A 21,406-nucleotide genomic window follows, 5' to 3' on the forward strand; every position below is an offset into this window, starting at 1 on the left:
TAATAGAAAAATAATATATATTAACTATTCAATTTGAGTTCACATTTGTGGAGTATCTACTATGTGTAAGGCAAATATTAAGCAAAGGAAGTAACTAAAAGTGACCTTATCTGAGACATTCCACTTAAGATGTGGTGAAGGGAAATTCACAAGTGTAGGAAGGCTAATCATTTTGAAAATATTATCTGTAAAGTGCAAGCACCCTCTGGCTTCCTGAACTGGTGAGGTTCCCAAAGTTCATTAGAAAGCTGTTTACTGCCTTTACTTGCCCAGAGAAGCAATGTCATAAATGGGGGCTGGTTTCCAAATGAGCCCTCCTAGTGCAGCACTAGCAGGTCCACCCCAAGTTCTGGGAGCAAGAAGCTATGAGGGATGGGAGGAAAACATCGTAGTTTCCCATGCCCTTGCCAGATCCAGAGCCATTCTGTAGCCAAGTCCTGGATCAGAGAAAGTCTTTAGTTAGCATTCTCCTTTCCCATGCACCTCCACTCAACGCTGCACTATTTTCTAGCCTCTTAGTTCCCAAGACTTAAGTCCTGTAGCACTCACCCAGACCCAGGTCACTGCCACAAATTCTACAGATCAAGCTAATTCACTCCCACCCTACCAACTCCACCCCTTATTCAAATTTTACAGTTTTCTAACCAGGAGGAAAGAATCTAACTGGACTAATTCATGCTAACATGTAAATGTTCATTCCTTAAGGCTCCAAAGACACTGGTGTAGCTTTTAAAGAAAAGACTTGTTAAGCCAAATGTGGAGAATAACAGGCTAATAGCAGTGATGGGGGGGAGGGTCATGGGAGAATAATGAGTATATATTGAGCACTTACAATGCCAGGAACTAAAACGGCTTCACTGGACCCTCTTAACAACACCAGGGGGGAGGTATGTTATTCCCCAGTTTTACAGAAGAGAAACGGGGGGGTTGGAGAGGTTCTATGTCTTACTGAGCTCTGGAAGACAGTCACCTAGTCTTCTCTCTGCCTTGGCAAACTCAACCAGTCTGGTCCCCATCCCAGGGGCAGGCAGTGCACCTAAGCCATTCTTCTTCTGCACTATTTTCTCTCTTCCTCTGTACTGAAACCACAGATCCCCTAAAAGCAAAGGTTTTTTTCCACTGTGTGATGGCAGGGATGGTAGGAGAAACTGAGGCAGCACTGGCTGAATACTACTCAAGCATGTTTGTATAACATCTCATTACTATGGCTTTACACAGTATAACCCATTCAAGAAGAAAGGCATATGAAAAAGAACCTACTTGCCATATTCTATGCTCATTTTACATTAAAAACACAGAAAAAAAGATAGTCTCCCTCTGCAGAACTGGAGTGGACCCTGTGTTCCAAGCCAGGAGCTGGGTCCAGCAGTCCCCAGACAGATTTTCTGGATGGCTGATCACTCATCTTTCCAACTGCTGATTACTGACTGAACCCATGCAGACACTGAAAATTTTTGCCTGTTCCAAGCAATCTGATTTGCCTTTAAGGACCCACCTCCCTCCCCCTCTCAGTCCATATTATTTAAGCTGGATGCCCCTCACTCCTGGGCGCCAAGGGTGCACACGTGACCTGGCCACAGGAGGCACAGTGACGCTCCAAATCATTCCAATGGGAATGATTTGAACTGTGAGGAGGATGGATGCCAAAAGGTGCTGGAGGCCACCAGGTAGAGAGAACCTACCTGAGAGAGAAGATGCCCAAGGTCAAGCAATTCTGAGGGAAGAGAAGAAATAAGGATGGAGGGGCAGAGACAGAGACGTGATGGCACTGTTTGAGGCTCTAGATCCGGGCTACCCTGGGGCTTTGCCAGGTGTGAGCAGATACACTCTCCTTTGAAGCCATATCCAAGAAGAGTTGAGCTCCTGTCACAAGGCAGGAGTCCTGAATAAGACATCCCTGATGCCTGCGCTCCATCTGTGTCATTAGACATCTCCATTTCTACCCATCTCTCCTCAAATTATGATGACAGGAACTATGGTGTGGTTCAGTGCCTGAGCCTGGTCCACCTGGCAGGACCTATGGAGCCAGCCAGAAGCAAGTCAGTTTCCTGGTTCCTGGTCCACCAAGCACCAAGCAACAGTTCTCCAAAAGGCACTCACATTCCACTGCCAGCTCCACCCACCTTCCCTCTCAAAGGCCACTGCCCCAAGTGGACAATTAGGCTTCCAGACAAGGAGCTCTGAGTTGGACCTGTGGTTGTTTGGTTGATTTTAAAGGGAATAACTGCGCTTCAGTTAGTCAAGGCCCAGCACACAGAGCACAGATCCACATCCCTCTGAATCATCCACATCTTAGGTGAACAAAGCTCTTTCTTCAAAACTAGAAGAGGCCTCCAGGTTGCAGGCCTCTACATTTTTTAGCACATTAGACAGCTGTGGAATCATTGAGAGAAAATGAGTAGAGAGAGATGACAGTACAAAAGTCTATTTACACTACTGCTGGTGCAAACCAGACCAATTGTCCCAATAGCTGTTACAATGAGATAATTAATCCTCTGTATTTATCTCCTGAGAAAATGAATTCCCATGGTTTTATGTCCCTAAAGATGGATATTTATGCTACCTTGTAGTGACATTTATCTTTTATGTATATTTACTATCTCCCCAACTAAGAGGATAAATCTCCAGAGGGCAGGAGCCTTGAGTCTCCAGAATCTAGAACAAGGCCCTGTGAGGGTAGCCAACAGTCAGCAAATGTTGTCCACTAAGGAGGATAATCAGAGGAAGCTTTTATTTGATATCACATGCTCTCATAATAGAATCTTGCTTCTCAGTGGTTCAGTCCCAAAGGAGAGTCCCCATGCAAGGGAATAGAAATCAACTTCGAGAAAACAGAACCCAATATTAACAAAAAAATGCCAATCATGACCAAATTAGGGCTCTAACTGTATGATGGTCTCTTCAGTAAATGCTGCAGGGCACGACTGACTTTTCATTTATGGGCATGTCTGCACTTCTCCCTAGAAGGCCTGTCTATAGCTCTTTCCTGTTAAGAATCAATGGGGCTTCCCTGGTGGCACAGTGGTTGAGAGTCCGCCTGCCGATGCAGTGGTCATGGCTTCGTGCCCCGGTCCGGGAGGTTCCCACGTGCCGCAGAGCCGCTAGGCCCGTGAGCCATGGCCATGCCTGGGCGTCCAGAGCCTGTGCTCCGCAACGGGAGAGGTCACAACAGTGAGAGGCCCGCGTACCGCAAAAAAAAAAAAAAAAAAAAACAAAGAATCAATGGACAACCTGGAAGAATGGACAAATTCTTAGAAATGCACAACCTGCCAAGACTGAATCAGGAAGAAATAGAAAATATGAACAGACCAATCACAAGCACTGAAATTGAAACTGTGATTAAAAATCTTCCAACAAACAAAAGCCCAGGACCAGATGGCGAATTCTATCAAACATTTAGAGAAGAGCTAACACCTATCCTTCTCAAACTCTTCCAAAATACAGCAGAGGGAGGAACACTCCCAATCTCATTCTACAAGGCCACCATCACCCTGATACCAAAACCAGACAAAGATGTCCCAAAGAAAGAAAACTACAGGCCAATGTATTCACTGATGAACAGAAATGCTAAAATCCTCAACAAAATACTAGCAAACAGAATCCAACAGCACATTAAAAGGATCATATACCATGATCAAGTGGGGTTTATTCCAGGAATGCAAGGATTCTTCAATATATGCAAATCAATCAATGTGATACACCATATTAACAAACTGAAGGAGAAAAACCATATGATCATCTCAATAGATGCAGAGAAATCTTTCAACAAAATTCAACACTCATTTATGATAAAACCCTCCAGAAAGTAGGCATAGAGGGAACTTTCCTCAACATAATAAAGGTCATATATGACAAACCCACAGCAAACACTGTCCTCAATGGTGAAAAACTGAAACCATTTCCTCTAAGATCAGGAACAAGACAAGGTTGCCCACTCTCACCACTCTTATTCAACATAGTTTTGGAAGTTTTAGCCACAGCAATCAGAGAAGGAAAGGAAATAAAAGGAATCCAAATCAGAAAAGAAGAAGTAAAGCTGTCACTGTTTGCAGATGACATGATATTATACATAGAGAATCCTAAAGATGCTACCAGAAAACTACTAGAGCTGATCAATGAATTTGGTAAAGTAGCAGGATACAAAATTAATGCCCAGAAATCTCTAGCATTCCTATACACTAATGATGAAATATCTGAAAGTGAAATTAAGAAAACACTCCCATTTACCACTGAACCAAAAAGAATAAAATATCTAGGAATAAACCTACCTAAGGAGACAAAAGACCTGTATGCAGAAAATTATAAGACACTGATGTAAGAAATTAAAGATGATACAAATAGATGGAGAGATATACCATGTTCTTGGATTGGAAGAATCAACATTGTGAAAATGACTCTACTACCCAAAGCAATCTACAGATTCAATGCAATCCCTATCAAACTACCACTGGCATTTTCCACAGAACTAGAACAAAAAATTTCACAATTTGTATGGAAACACAAAAGACCCAGAATAGCCAAAGCAATCTTGAGAACAAAAAATGGAGCTGGAGGAATCAGGCTCCCTGACTTCAATCTATACTACAAAGCTACAGTAATCAAGACAGTATGGTACTGGCACAAAAACAGAAATATAGATCAATGGAACAGGACAGAAAGCCCAGAGATAAACCCACGCACATATGGTCACCTTATCTTTGATAAAGGAGTCAGGAATGTACAGTAGAGAAAGGACAGCCTCTTCAATAAGTGGTGCTAGGAAAACTGGACAGCTACATGTAGAAGTATGAGATTAGAACACTCCCTAACACCATACACAAAAATAAGCTCAAAATGAATTAAAGACCTAAATGTAAGGCCAGAAACTATCAAACTCTTAGAGGAAAACATAGGCAGTACACTCTATGACATAAATCACAGCAAGATCCTTTTTGACCCACCTCCTAGAGAAATGGAAATAAAAACAAAAATAAACAAATGGGACCTAATGAAACTTAAAAGCTTTTGCACAGCAACGGAAAACATAAACAAGATGAAAAGACAACCCTCAGAATGGGAGAAAATATTTGCAAATGAAGCAACTGACAAAGGATTAATATCCAAAATTTACAAGCAGCTCATACACCTCAATAACAAAAAAAACCAACCCAATCCAAAAATGGGCAGAAGATCTAAATAGACATTTCTCCAAAGAAGATATACAGATTGCCAACAAACACACAAAAGAATGCTCAACATCATTAATCATTAGACAAATGCAAACTACAATGAGATATCATCTCACAGTGGTCAGAATGGCCGTCATCAAAAAAATCTAGAAACAATAAATGCTGGAGAGGGTGTGGAGAAAAGGGAACACTCTCGCACTGCTTGTGGGAATGTGAATTGGTACAGCCACAATGGAGAATAGTATGGAGGTTCCTTAAAAAACTAAAAATAGAACAACGATATGACCCAGCAATCCCACTACTGGGCATACACCCTGAGAAAACCATAATTCAAAAAGAGTCATGTACCAAAATGTTCATTGCAGCTCATTTACAATAGCCAGGAGATGGAAGCAACCTAAGTGTCCATCATAGGATGAATGAATAAAGATGTGGCACATATATACAATGGAATATTACTCAGCCATAAAAAGAAATGAAATTGAGTTATTTGTAGTGAGGTGGATGGAGCTATAGTCTGTCATACAGAGTGAAGTAAGTCAGAAGGAGAAAAACAAATACCGTATGCCAACACATATATATGGAATCTAAGAAAAGAAATGTCATGAAGAACCTAGGGGTAAGACGGGAAAAGACACAGACCTACTAGAGAATGGACTTGAGGATATGGGAGGGAGAAGGGTAAGCTGTGACAAAGTTAGAGTGGCATGGACATATATACACTACCAAATGTAAAACAGATAGCTAGTGGGAAGGAGCCGCATAGCACAGGGAGATCAGCTCGGTGCCCTGTGACCACCTAGACGGGTGGGATAGGGAGGGTGGGAGGGAGGGTGACGCAAGAGGGAAGAGATATGGGAACATATGTATATGTATAACTGATTCACTTTGTTATAAAGCAGAAACTAACACACCATTGTAAAGCAATTACACTCCAATAAAGATGTTAAATAAATAAATAAATAATAAAAGGAAAAATGTTTTTTAAAAAAAATCAATCCATGCACCCTGCAAGGTTCTGAAATAAATAAGTAAGCAAGGTCATGGCTAAAAATTCAGAGACTCAAGTTTTTATTTTTTTGTAGTGCTATTAAGGCCATCTTTTTTCATGAGTTTTATCACTGAGTCTTCCTTTTATCCCAAGTGGAGTAATTGAGGGTTTTGGAGACCATGGATTGAAAATCATGGACTCCTTGCATGAAGGTGAATGCACAATATTAGTTTTGTGTACAACTGTATTTCTTTATGAAGAGAATGCCACAACTTTCATTAGTTTCTGGAAGGGTTTTATGATCCCCAAGTGGAATGAGAATTAATGTTCAATTCCTTTGCTATTTTAATAGCATAGTGTTTACTTGGTTATGACTCCAGTAAAATGTTACATAAAGAACAACAAAAAAAAGAAACCACGTTATGCAGATAAAGAATATGTAGGTTCTTGATACTCTTTTGAGTTGGGCATGGCTTGTATCGTTGAAAGTTTTTACTATATGCTATTTCTTATACCAGATGGCAGTGATGCTTAGGGCAACCCATGTTGTCTGGGTGTTGGTCGTGACAGTAGTTTGCTGGGGAGGTCAAAGCACAGATTGGCAGGCCTGACTTGGGTGGGGCTTGGTACAATTTCTGAGCACTCACACTGGCTGGACATGCTAGAATCCATACCCTAAGCTTTCAGAGTGGCAGGTAGGCTGCCTTGTGCTCCTATGTCAGGTTTGATTCAATTTTGACAGACTACAGTCTTGATGAGGAATTTTTACGTTTCCTTTCTTTTCCTACTATAACATTGTACAATAAGTGTACATTTTACATGTACACTTTTACATACTTTACATACTTTTATATACTTTAAGCTTTCCTTCCTGCTTAGGCACTACTGCATATCTGTTTCGCAAATGTGAATACTGGCTAATACATGAAAATATAAAACTTAGATTTTTATATCTTAAAAAATATATAGGAAAATATAAAATTTAAATCAAATATGCTCCACCTTGTTCAATAAGCAGTCTTCCTAATCACCCCACGATTATGTTAACAAATACAGACTTTTAAATGTACACCTTCTTACACAACTCCTTTCCAGAGTTCTTCATTTTTTTCCCCACTCTGACTTCAGGGAAGAAATTGGAAGCTCATAAAAAATGTTCTCCATAATTTACAGCTGTAACACCTGGATCACCAAGCTTTATCTCATTTTCATCCCTACCTAAGCTCTGAAAAGTGCTGTTAAAGAGAATCTCTTCCCTGAGTACTGACAGGAGGAAATTAGACTGCATTTCCTACCTTCATTTAACTTCCAGTAGTGCTCAATAAAAAAGCAAGAAGACAAGTGAAATGACATGTTTTGCCAGGGGAATAATATTTTCATCCACTTGGTATTTCTATTTATTGTAGACATTTTAAAAATACCATTATCTTAGTAGCGAAAGGTGGCCCCAACATACTTCTCTACCTCTTTACAAAACAATCCTATGAGTGCAATGTGATTCATACATAGCAGTGAAGGAAAGCTATTCCCAGGAAAGTCAAGAACTTTCCTGAAGGTGGATCTGTTCTTCACAAGCATCTAGGCTCTCAAGACTGCTTCAGTACTTAAGAGTCCAAAGTCTCCCCATGACCCAAAAGACCCTGTATAATCTGGCCCCTGCCAACCATTCCAGACCCATCCCCCCTCACTTTCCCTCTTATTAACCAAATTCCAGCTGCCTACATAATCTTTCTCTAAGTACCTTCTGCTGTGGTTTTCTCTGCCCATAACCATCCGCCACATCCCTCATTTCCTCTCCTCAGGAAATCTGGCCAACTTTTATTCATTCTTTACAAAGAATGTAAAGAATCTTCATCCTACATGTCACTTCTTCAGGAAAATCTTCCCTGTCCCTCCCCTTCCTGCATGATTAGGTTGGGACCTCTTGCAATTCATTCCTGTAGTTCAATTTCTCTATATATACCTCTGAATGAGTTATCACAACTGTAATTGATAATTATTTGTGTATTTTTTTAATTTAATGAAAGTTTCTTCTACTACATCATAAGGTCTATGGGAACAGGAATTGGTCTGTCTTCTTTATCAAGGTATTAAAAAGATACCAAGTCTACCACAGGATAAATATTTAATAAACATGTGAGGACTGGAGAGAGAAAAGAGGAGAGATGAGTTACCAAAATCATTGGTGTTGGATTGGAATGGGATCTTCCAGCAACACTTATATACTTGGGGCTGGTTCACGACATAGAACATTATAACCAAATTTTTCCCCTATTCCAAGACACCTGGAAAAGAGCTATATGACAACACTCAGGAGACGCAGCTGTTCAGTGTTGAGGAAAACCATGGAACATGGCAATTAGAGTCATGAGGTATGGAGCCAGTCACTTAGGTACGAAATCCCAGCTCTACCACTTACAGCTGCATCACCTCAAGCAAGTCCTCACACTTTCTGAGCCTCCAGTGATCCATCTACAAAATGAGACTAAGAATTCCTGCTCCTTATTGTCACAAAGACTATGAAGTAATGCCTGTGAAACACTGACTGGCACAAGACTAAGATTTAGTGCTATTATTGTTATTACCAAGAAACATTAGAAGTTGTACCAATTCCACTGGTTGTACCATAAGGCAAGAACTATCTTGCCTTTTCCTTATTTAAGGAATATACCCCACGTGGGCATATTCACAAACAACTAGATGCTCTGAGAACAAGTTGTTTTCCTGTCCAGAGATCCTAACACCTAGACTAACTGCAGAATGTACAGCTTTAGTTTTACAGGAGTTTAACAACATCACTGGAAGTCAAAATACATGTACAGAATGCACGAGAAGAATGATCTGAGAAATATGGACTTATGAGCTCTTGGAATTGAGCCCACAAATAAACAAACTAACACACTCCCACTCACTATATATATATATATATATATATATATATATATATTTTTTTTTTTTTTTTTTTTTTTTTTTTTTGTCTGCGTTGGGTCTTCATTGGTGCACGTGGGCTTTCTCTAGTTGCTGCGAGTGGGGGCTACTCTTCGTTGCAGTACACAGGCTTCTCATTGTGGTGGCTTTTCCTGTTGCGGAGCACGGGCTCTAGGCACATGGGCTTCTGTAGTTGTGGCTTGCGGGCTCTAGAGCGCAGACTCAGTAGTTTTGGCGCACAGGTTTAGTTGCTCCGCGGCATGTGGGATCTTCCCGGACCAGGGCTCGAACCCTGTCCCCTGCATTGGCAGGCGGATGCTTCACCACTGAGCCACCAGGGAAGCCCCTTACTATATATTTTTAGATACTTTTCTCCAACTAATAATGGCACATTCCTCCAGCTATCCCTCCAAAACAATGGTAAGACTCAAACTCATTGACACGGCTGGTGTTGAAGGAATACCAGACTCAACCACGAAGCACCGGTTTGGGCCCGTCATGTACCTGGCACTGGTGCGCTGATGTGCCCTCACTACTGGTGGAGCAGTGGGCACCCTGGAAACTATGGCCCTGGCAGAAATCAGCCATCTGTTACCCAAACTCTGCCACTTACTAACTGTAGATAGAATCAGGACTGCACACAAATTACTTACATGGCCTCTAAGAATTTCCTGTATATAAAATACAACTACAGCATATACCTATGTGTTATAAATAAATGCATATATAACAATATCTCTTCATCAAAATTTCTGTGAGAGTTAAAGTGAAATAATGTACATATTTTATAACATCTATTTGAGATACTATGTAAAGAATGCCTAGCAGATAAATCTACTTTGTTTCCTTCCACTATTACCATGCTGTTCATGGAACAAGAGAGGATTAATAACAGAGATGAGATGAGGCTATAGAATGTAGAAAATACATAATTATAAGGGTCTTGTAAATTATAACATGTTCCTCAGGATAATATCAATAACAGAAATAACAACGATGTGTAGTGGGGCACTTGGTGAGGAAGAGTTTTTTTAAGCAGGACTGACATTTAAAAGTTGCTAGCTATACCTTTGTCTAGCAATCAAAGAGATCTCAGAGGGCTTCCCACCAGTAAGAAGGAAGTCGTAGAGCCAGGTTTATGCCTGACACCAAAATCTTCTGTTATACTAAATCTGTCTTCATTACATTTACTTGTTATGAGACAACCTTCAGAGATCAGAAAGATGGGAAGGAAATGGCAGGGGCAAAGATGAGCTGTAATGTCAATACTGAGATGAGGAGAAAAAACTCCACTTGGAGTTGTTTTCCTAAACTGGGCTTCTCAGGCACGACCTACTACAAACAGCCTTCCTTTGTAGAGCTTAAGGGCCAAGTGGACTGGATCCAAATTATATGATGTGTGACTTGGGACAAGTCACTTATTCTCCTGTAACTCACTTTTTTCATCTGGAAAATGCAAATGATTATAAACCTACTTCAGAAAGTACTGTAGTAAGTAAATAAGTCAATACATAAAAAGCACTTAGAATAGTGCCATACATAATAAATGCTCTGTATGTTTAATTGTTATTAATACTAGTTATAAAATGTCAAACAAACCAATAAACTCAAGGAAAAAGAGATCAGATTTGTGGTTACCAGAGAGGATGGGTAGGAGCGGGAATTGGATGAAGACAGTCAAAAGGTACAAACTTCTAGTTTAAGATAAATAAGTACTAGGGATGTAATGTACAACATGACAAATATAATTAACACTGCATTATGTTACACATGAAAGTTGTTATAACATTAAACCTTCAGAGCTCTCCTCATAAGGAAATTTTTTTTAATTTCTTTAATGTTTATATGAGATGATGGATGTTCATTAAACTTACTATGATTATCATTTCATGATGTATCTAAATCATTATGCTGTACACCTTAAACTTATACAGTGTTAATATCAATTATATCTCAATTAAACTAGAAGAAAAATAAATAAAATAAAATAAAATGGGGGTGAGAGGACCCATAGTTAGTTGGCCTCATGTCAAAGGTAACATGATACAATTGAGCAAAGAGAGCCCAGCCCAGGGTGGCCAGAGGGGGACCATCATCAGCATGTCCTACCTCCTATAATGAAACTTCAGAAGACGGAATATGCATTGTGATTTAACAAATATTAATTCAAAGGCAGGGGAGTGAAGGCCAAGCCCTACCACAGCAGATAACATTACAAAGATGGTCATGGACACTTATGCAAAACAAGTCCACACAAACCTGGTACAAAGCTCTAGCACCAAATACAAACAAAATTTGTGTAGTTGCTTGAAACTCACATTAGACTTATACTCCTAGAAAGAAAAAAAATAGATTTTGAAATATGAAATGGGCACTTACAAATACACCATTCAAAATGCCATCCATATATAATTAAGAGGATTATGTTATAAAAAGAGCCATTGAGAATCATTAGCAACATTAACAGAAAATAGAACATCCTTTAAGCAGCCAACACAAACAAAAGCTCCGCTGTCCCAGATCCATTTGGTCCTAATTCAGTTATTCTCCAACTCTCTTTTTCAGGTGATTTCAAAAAATGAGCTTTCTGTGATTATGAGAATACATCTTTACAACCCTAAAGGTATAACTTTTTAGGGTTGAGACTGTCATACAGAGTGAAGTACGTGAAGAAAGAGAAAAACAAATATCGTATATTAACGCATATATGTGGAATCTAGAAAAATGGTACAGATGAACTGGTTTGCAGGGCAGAAATAGAGACACAGATGCAGAAAACAAACATATGGACACCAAGGGGGGAAAGTGGCGGGGGGGGGGGGGGGGGGAGGAACTGGGAGACTGGGATTGACATGTATACACTAGTATGTATAAAATAGAAAACTAATAAGAACCTGCTGTATAGCACAGGGAACTCTACTTCTCTTTGCTGTACAGCAGAAACTAACACAACATTGTAAAACAACTATATCCCAATTTTAAAAAAATAAGAATAAAGGGATCACTTTTTCTCTAATTAAAAGGTGAACTGTATCAATAAAGAAACTCTCCAAAATGTCTCCCCATTTTTTATCTGTGAGGATCACTTTGTGAGAGTAAAGCCAGGCCAAGCCGAAAATACTAATGACAGTTCTTAGTTACTGTGACATCTAGACTTCAAAAGATTAAGGAAAGAATTCAATGACCTCTCTTCCATGGTGGCTGTAAATAAGATGAATAGTTACAGAAGAATGATTATTCTTACTGAAGAAAAGGTATTCCTTATACATTAGTTTAAATTCAAAGGAAGATTACGCATTCCCTTTGTAGAACACACTCCATAGTAAACGATAAAAACTGTCTTCTAATTTTTTTTTTCTCATTGGTTGAGCTGGTTATTGTACACCTACTCATACTAAATGAACCTAGACCATTTGTAAGGACTATGTTATATTTAGGTGGAAGAATTTTGGAGTTCTTCTGGTTATCTTTGACTCCAGTGGGAAATATGATGCATCTGAAAAAACAGGTATGTGTATAAACCATACTAGGTGAAGGCATAATTGTGTGTGTGTGTATGTGTGTGTGTACAGCCTATGTCAGAGCAACACAAAATGTTAAAAACATTATAGGAGCCAATTATTTAAACTTCACTGTGGGAAAAAAATTATGAAAGCTCCTAAAAAAAAAAAAAAAAAAAGCCTGACTTTTCTTTTTTATTTTCTCTGCTCTTGTTCCCAGAAAGAAAGAGAAATGACATAGCTGAAAGGCAAGGAGCGGGAGGGCAGAGAATGAAGAGCCAAGACCCAAACAATATACCACCTGGATAGTCCTGTGACAGAGGTACACAGACTAACCACAGTTGGCCATTCAAAATACACAAAGACCCTCTCGTGGCAAGGTCCGTAAAGTTCTTCCTCATACCCTGGCATATACCCAGGAAGAAAAACGTTGGCAGTGGGGACAGTGAAAATGTCACGTAGATTAAGCACACCTTACAGAGCTCCATCTTCCTTGAAAAGAGGCAGAGGGCGTGGGGCCTGGGAAACTAACTGCGAAGGGTCGTTCTCCCTCCCACCTCCGCCCGTTCCCGTAAGTTTCACTCAGCCAACCCCCGAAGAGCAGGTCAGGAAGTCACAGAAGCAGCAGCCTGAGTCTGGAGTAAACGAATGCCACCTAGCAGGCCGAAGGGAGCGGAGTGGGACTGGGATGATAACCAAACTGGTTAAGTCCATGTGGGTTTTTTTGCTTAAAACTTCTGAGTTGAAAGGGCACGTGTGCAAGGTCACAGAGAACCAGGTGAGATCTCAATCTCAGCTGGACCCCACCCCTGCCCCCTACTGCAGCTTCCTTTTGAAAGTCCAGGGAGGCAAAGAAAGAAAAGGGAGGCGCCGTCTGTGACTGCTCTCAGCCAGGAGACAGCGGCCACGCTGAAGGAGAGTGTTCCAACCGCCAGGGAGCTTGAGGTTTGGCAACAGCTCTGTAGTGACATAGAATTTGTCTCCAAAACCTATTCCAATCGCAAAAGAGATTTTGGAAAACACTCAGACTTCTAGTCTGGTGTGGTGAAAATATTATTCAAAGGCAACTACAGAAATGCTGAATTTCTCTTTATCAAAAGGTATTTTTTTAAAAAAAGCTATTTTACATTTCAATAAAAGAACAGGGGTCAAATATGGCTTAGGGGTCCAGAAAGAATATCGTTTCTATTTTGAGAGAATATCTATTTGTAATTTTCAGAAATTGATCATGTGTCATGCATGGGTCAACCCTGCATCTGAGAGAAAATGCATACTTCAACACATTTGAGCCACAATGCCTTAAGATCGAAAATTGCCAACAGAGTCCTTCAATTCCAAACCTTTTCATTATAACTATTTCCCCAATATTTAGTCTCTCTGACATCAGACACCATAAAAATCTATGTAACAGAAATGTGTAGGAGGTTTTCTTGTTTTACCTGTTTTTTTTTTTTTTTAAACTGCCAAACATGTTTTACCCTTTCTTTTGCTCCATTAACATTCATTACTTTCAGTGCCTAATACTGCAGGGAAAATAACTATTTTACTCATGGAAGAATCCAAAATAACTATAATATAAAGAATATGAATATGGGAGCATATGTATATGTATAACTGATTCACTTTGTTATAAAGCAGAAACTAACACACCATTTTAAAGCAAATATAGTCCAATAAAGATGTTAAAAAAAAAAGAATATGAGCTTACATAAAAAAGAATGAAATAATGCCATTTGCAGTAACATGGATGGATCTAGAGATTACAATACTAAGTGAAGTAAGTCAGAAAGAGAAAGACAAATACCATATGATATCACTTATATGTGGAATCTAAAATATGACACAAATGAATTTATCTACGAAACAGAAACAGACTCACAGACATAGAGAACAGACCTGTGGTTGCCAAGGCAGCGGGGGTGTGGCTTGGGGAGGAATGGATTGGGAGTTTGGGGTTAGCAGATGCAAACTATTATATATAGAATGGATAAACAACAAGGTCCTACTTTATAGCACAGGGAACTATACTCAGTATCCTGTGATAAACCATAATGGAAAAGAATATGAAAAAGAATATATATGTATAACTGAATCAGTTTGCTATACAGCAGAAATTAACACAACATTGTAAATCGACTATACTTCAATAAAATACGTTTTTTAAAAAGAATATGAGCTATTACAGTAAATAGGTGACAATTTGGCACTCAAGAGCCCGGCACCTTCAACCATTTTACGCAAATGCAAATTCAAAACTTAACCTTACCTCTCCCTCCCAAAGGAAAATACTTTTCAATACAAGCATTTGTGAACAGAACCAGGAAAAATCAAAAACATAAGTAAAGGGGGACATGTGCTCTGATTTATTCCTTTCACTCTCCCTTTTCCTGAAGGTTCAGCTACATCCCTGGTCTTATAAATCTTTCCATCTCCCCATCCCCAAGGTCAGTCACCTGCCCAGCATCAGGCTCTCATGGGACTGCCTTGGCCTCGGAGTGGTCGCCTGCCCCTGCTGCCAACTTCACCCTTCCAAGGCTCACGTGGCCCTGTCTCCCCTGCTCAAATGCCTCCAGGGGTCTCTCTGCCTCCCTAGATACACTCCTCAGCCCCCAGAGATCCCAGACCTTCAGCTGCACCTTCATTTCCCTCTACCCCACCCCACACCCTAGGCTTCAGTCCCACTACTGACACCCCATTTCTTGAATACACAGGGCACTTGTTCGCCTCTGTGCCAATGGCAATATTCTTTCCTCCATCTCCCTGTGTCAGAATCCTAAGCACACTTCAAAACAAGGCACAGGCCATCGGGTGGCAACACCCTCAAATTGCTGCCCCCCAGCCTACTCCTTACCTGCATCCACACCCACACCGTCCCTTCCATCTGCAAGGGAGAGAGTCCTTCTTCCACTGACGCTATCATTCTCCTGGTCTCTGGGACCCACCCACACCTGAGTCCTTAAGGCCTTCATCCATCAATTAACCCCTGTTCTCCTTTAACTTCAACCTCTCCCTCTCCACAAGCACTGACTCATCAACCCACTCAGGTGATACCCATTAAAAACAAAACCAAATTCCATATATATATATGTGTCAGCATACGGTATGATACAGCAGAAACTAACACACCATTGTAAAGCAATTATACTCCAGTAAAGATGTTAAAAAAAAAAAAAAAAAAAAAAAAAAAACCTGCCCATGATCCCATCCCAGCATGATTCTCATGTTCTCATCACCACTTTCTTTTACCCCTTGTGGAGAGCCAAACTGCTTGGCCACTCTCTCTGTCCCCACCTCATCTTTCCACACACCCTCCAACCCGCTGCATTCCGTCTTCCATCCCACCACTCCCGATGCTGTTATTCTGTGAAATGTACTGCCACCTACTACGTCCAGATAACATTCATCTAGCACTGGGGGGGGAGAGGAGAAATCAAACATGAGCTCTCTGAGTCTGAAGTTCAAGCTGATAGCTAAAGTCAGCCCAGAGATATATTTTATTGGTCTGTGCTGCGTTTTTCTAAAAATCAATTATTTGTCAAAAATTCAAGATTCTGGAGACTTCATGCAAAAATCTGGATTTTTTTGGCTTCTGTTAAAGAATCTAGAAACTCTGGCAGCACTGCTTTCATGGCATGATAATAATCAGCTGGAGTTGAGAAGCAGCTGCCCCTCACTCACCACGGGCCCCATCAAACCTTTGCTCATTTTCTTTATTTTGATGGCCCCTGTGGGTGATGGAGTTTGAACACCTGCTCTAGATCAGTGCTGGCCAACATAAGTAAAAATGTCACATACATAATTTAAAATTTTCTAGCAGCCACCTTTTTAAATGAAAAGGAGCAGGTGAAATTAACTTTAATAATAAGTTTTACTTAATCCAATATACCCACAATACTATTTCGACACACAAGCAACATAAAAAATTAGTAATAAGATATTTTACTTCCTTTTCTTTGAGCTAAGGCTTCAAAATGTGGTGTGCACTTTACGCTTTCCACCCGTCTCAACTTGAACTAGCCACTTTTCCAGTGCTCAGTAGCCAAGTGGCTCTGCCATATGGGACAGCACAGCTCCAGATGCTTAATAGTTAGTTACAAAAATCGTCTTGCAATCAGAAAGAGAGAAAATATTAAGGAGAAAGAGAAAGCAAGCAGGACTAAGGAAAAGGGTGATGATGTCTAAGAGTAGGCATGGTGAGAGTTTGAAAATAGGAGAAGAGGAAGTAGGGACACAGAGACAATGAATAACTCTGGGCCAGTCCTCCAAGGGAAGAAACACCCTGTATAGGCAAATGCAGTTGACAGGCAATGCAGATTTTCTGGAGGAATCTTTGGTGTTCTAAAAATAGGCTCAGCATTAGACAGGTAGTCACTACGAAAAGCAACTGACTAACCGTCTGAACCCCAGTTCACACACTTGGCAACAGAATGAGTCAGGCTAGTAAGGGCAGTATTCTTGATCAAGATTGGGATTTTAATCTAGTTAAAGTAAATGGGTTTGAGGAGAAGTGCAAGGAAGCAGGCAGAAAAGTGTCTTGAGCTATGATCCAAGGAGAGTTCAAGACTCAGAGATCATGAGTGAGGATATGTCAACAGGTATTGGTGATCCAGCTGTTGGGGTACAATCTCATAGGCCAGACAAGGAAACGTGGGTGCAAAACAGATACCTGGAATCGGAGACCAGCAACAAGAAATGCATCCTTGAGCCAGAGACCTCGGAAGCAGAAATCACTCCTCCATCCAATATGGTGGTCATATCCTCCCTTTAAGCCCTCAGACATGAACCAGAAATAAAGGAAAGCCATGCCAGCAACTGGGAGAAGAGGGGAATGTCAAATACATTTGCCAGGCATAAAAGGACTTGGAAACAAGAAGGCAAGAACATCATTACACGACCATAAAGTGATTTTGAAACTTTTCTAAAAGAACTTCTCTCTGAACAGCTCCAGCCCATCCATTCATCCCTTCGTTCATTCAGCAACCATTTATTGAGTAGTCTTCCCCGATCCATTTTACAATGCTGATTAAATAGGTCCATTGTACTAAGACTTGCCAAATTCTACTCTAGCAGTGCAAAATACTGTGAGATTGCTAACACTGAAGGAGGCTCTCTAAATAAAACTCACGGGATTAAGAGGATGCATTGATCCTAAAATGTCCAGAGTCCCATTTGCCTATCATGTGTCATAATTTTCCAGATTGGCTAGGGCCCAAGAGAATGGCAAATAAGGCTGACATAAAATATCTCAAATAGATTTCATAGGAAAATTGTTCTCTCAAGAAGGTAGTATGCAGGACTTTAAAATCTCATTATATTGAAAATGCAGTTTTCATGTCGCTTGCACTCAGACTAATATTAAATAGGAGTACTTGGGACACTGGGGAAATTTTGGCCTGCTATTCTGCTGAAAAAACTTTCTAATGATAAGAAACTGGTATACATTGGAGGGGGAAATATATTTGCATACAATCTTGAATTGTTGAGGTATAGTAATCACTTTCCACACGTGATTTATAAAAAGCAATGTAAATTGGAAGAAAAGGCTGACAATGACAAAGAAATCAAGATAGCACATAAAGTTCATCATGCAGGGGAAGAAATGATATTTTCAATGGTAGCAACAAATCAAAATTCACAAATAAAGACAGTAAAGATTATTTGGCAAGTGAAAAAAAGGACTTGAGGAAAGAGTGACTCACACCTTTGAATAATTAACTTTATAGGAAGATAAGCTTATCATAAATAGGTATGCATTATACTGTAATTTTATGAAAACAAGCAAGCTTACCTAAACAAAGTTAAGACAATATCTGTTTCATTCACGTAAAACAATCCCCCCAAAAAGCCAGTATTCACAAAAATGGCCCTCAGATATCAAGAAAAGGTTTTATTTAGGATGCCTGGTTTGTTGAGGCAGGGAAATATATAGTTTTTAGTAAGTTTTCCAGCAAAATAAAAAATTCAAAGCAAAAAAGTTTCAGATTTCAAAAAATTAATTTCTGCTTATCTAAAATAGATGTCTGCTATGATACTGTAAGTAACGATGATTTAACTAAAAAATGCATTACCCTAACTTCTGAATCTGCAGATTTTGTCAATGCTTATAATGTTATCTACACATACTTTTTACTCTTCATCAATGTAGAGTTGGCAAACGTTTTGATAATCCTTATGAGCAAAGAAATCATACTACATGTTTCCTTGTGGTGCCAAAGACATATTATTAACCTTTAATCTAGTGAAATCATCCCATATTTCCGAACAACGGGGCAACAGAAAAAAAAGGGGGGAAATCTGTCCTATTTTCTTTGTGAATCTGTTAAATTTATTTTATTCCTCCAAGTATGTATTCACATTTTCATGATAATGTGCACATATTTTCCAAAAGTTATATAAGATTTTTTCATTACTGTGTGAAGCTGTGATGTCACCAGTACTGCCTGGGTTAATTTTAGGCTACTTTTGCCTCCTCTGCAAGGAAAATAATTTACATCTTCAATGAAAAGGACCATCAAAGCCCCTGTTAATTGTTTTCAACACCCATTCACTTGTAATGGTGCAGTGGCAAAACTTTAATATACCTTTCGAAAATAATAACAGCACACAATTGCTAGTGCCTACTGAGACAGGTTTCAAGCCAATTTCAAACATCTACCTCATAACAGTTGCATTTATACAAGATCCATGGCTCTACTCGGATCCACCAGATACACCTGATAGTAATTAAAGGTTACAGGAAACAATTCCACTCCAAAGTAAACCTATCACTCTGTTTATGCCCTTTCTCTGGAACAACCTGATGTCCCAATATTTCTCAAGAATGCAATCACACATCAAACTTTACATGCTGCTACAAAATGTTCTAAGATCTCACCCTCACTCTCTCACTTGCAAAAGCTTTGAAAAAGCTACTAACACTCCTTTTAAGGGCTTATTTTTTAGATTACTGGGGGATTTTAGTGGTTTTAATTATTTACATTAGGAATTTTTTTTAAAACTTGTGCCTTCCCCAAGACTAAGTTAGATTCTTTGAAGTAAGATTAAAGACACCTTAAAAATAAATAGCAAAAATTATCCAAATCACATTTTTAATAGTTTTTGAAAATGCAGGCTTTCTTTAAAAGATCAGATAATTAATAAAGCAATATTTACTTCATGTCTAGACTTATCTTAGAAAATATCTTCCACTTTTTGTTGGGGCTTTCATATGTGTTTTAGGAATTTTATCCCAATGAATGGATATTCCTATCATACCCTGAATATTTTATCCACTTTTTTTCAAAATCATTTTTACTCCTCGATGACAGCAATTTTAACAAAATGAATTTGAAAAAAAACCAAAGGTTTAACATTCATAAACACTACACACTTTTGTTAAAACACTTAAAAAACACAACATATTCATTCCTAACTCTTTATCTTAACGGAATTTCTGAGTCTTGCAAACTATAATTTTAGTAACTCATCAAGACAGAATACATAAAATTGGCCCATTTTTGATATGCACACAAATTGAGAACGCATCTTTCCCAACTGCGTTGCAGAAAATGAAATGCATCTGGTATGACAATATGGCCCAGCACGTGAACTAGAATCAGTGGGAAGAAAGGGGTTTCTTTTTTTTTTTCAAAGCAGAACATTTAAAATAATGCACATGCCCCAACAGCAAGGCATTATTAAGTCTGTTAAACTGTCGTTCAAAGGTATATTTGGCTAAAGAAAACATAATAACAAGAGGGCTGACAGGGGCACAGGAGGTAGAATGGTTTGTTTAGTTGTAATTATTATACATCAGTGACTTCCAAATCTCTTTCCCTAGCAGTCCAAAATGATTTTTTTTTGTTTTTGCTTAATATCTCCACTCAGTGTCAGTGTATGTGCACATATGTTGTTGTGTCCTCGTGCTTGGCTGAGCAGTGGAGAGGTGGGGAGTGTGTTGGAGAACATGGCTGATGCCAGGATCAAGCAGAGAACAAGAGAAAATGTGAGCAATTTGCCTTATTTTGCAACGAATTTTCTTTCTTCCTTGAGAGAAAGTGCTTTTCATCTAGGCGATCTGAAGATGGATTTAATGTTTTTAGCATCTTTTCTTTTTATGTGTTCCCATCTGTGCTTATGAACTGTGAATAAAACTGAAATCTGCATGTGCTACGAGCTTCCTCCCCATGCCCAAGTATCTTCAGCAATGAGGTGTTAGGAGAGCAAGGAAAGATCTCTGAGCCGTGCAGGAAGCTCAGAAGGTTGCTGCCGAGTTACACCTACTCCTGGACACCTTAGAGAGTCCTCTTCCAGGTCCAGATTCCAACTCCATTTCTTTCTTCTCTCCATTCAGAGAGGTGAGCCAGACTCCTTGAGTTGGGCAAAGAGGCATTTAGAGGACTGAGGAATCCTCTGTTGTGCATTAGCGACAGAGTGCTGCTGAAAACTGCATTTGTGACTCCTAACGGAGAAAACTGTCCACTTCTCACGGCGCAAGGCTTCCTGAGCAGCAGATGCAGGGAAGCAACAATAAAGCCTCAGGGCTTATTTTCCTGCCTACACTCCACTTTTCACCTACTCTTGGAAAGATATTTTAGCTTTTGTATTCCTCCTTTGACTTCACTGAAATTCTGGTTCTTTATAATGAAAAGCTTCTTTAGAACTACAGACGGTATGATCAATAATGTCATTGGTAAATGTGATATAAAAGATATGCCACAATGCATTACAGAGAACAAAGAACAAATTAATTCAGCTAATCCATCACAGAACTGATTCTAGGAATCCAGAATGTATATAAACTTGCAAGTATTAATCAATAGGGCTGAAGTTATCTCAGA

General features: G+C 39.5%; 1 protein-coding gene and 1 pseudogene across 5 annotated transcripts in view; both read right to left on the reverse strand.

Moving 5' to 3' along the window:
- The window catches only part of LOC136793989 (E3 ubiquitin-protein ligase RNF19B-like), a 90,219-nt pseudogene extending 74,663 nt beyond the window's left edge, over positions 1-15,556 (reverse strand).
- MCTP1 (multiple C2 and transmembrane domain containing 1) overlaps positions 1-21,406 on the reverse strand; it is a 540,048-nt gene that overhangs the window by 512,114 nt on the left and 6,528 nt on the right. The window lies entirely within an intron of this gene.

Source organism: Kogia breviceps, chromosome 4 (assembly GCF_026419965.1).
Source record: "Kogia breviceps isolate mKogBre1 chromosome 4, mKogBre1 haplotype 1, whole genome shotgun sequence".
Classification (NCBI taxonomy): domain Eukaryota; kingdom Metazoa; phylum Chordata; class Mammalia; order Artiodactyla; family Physeteridae; genus Kogia; species Kogia breviceps.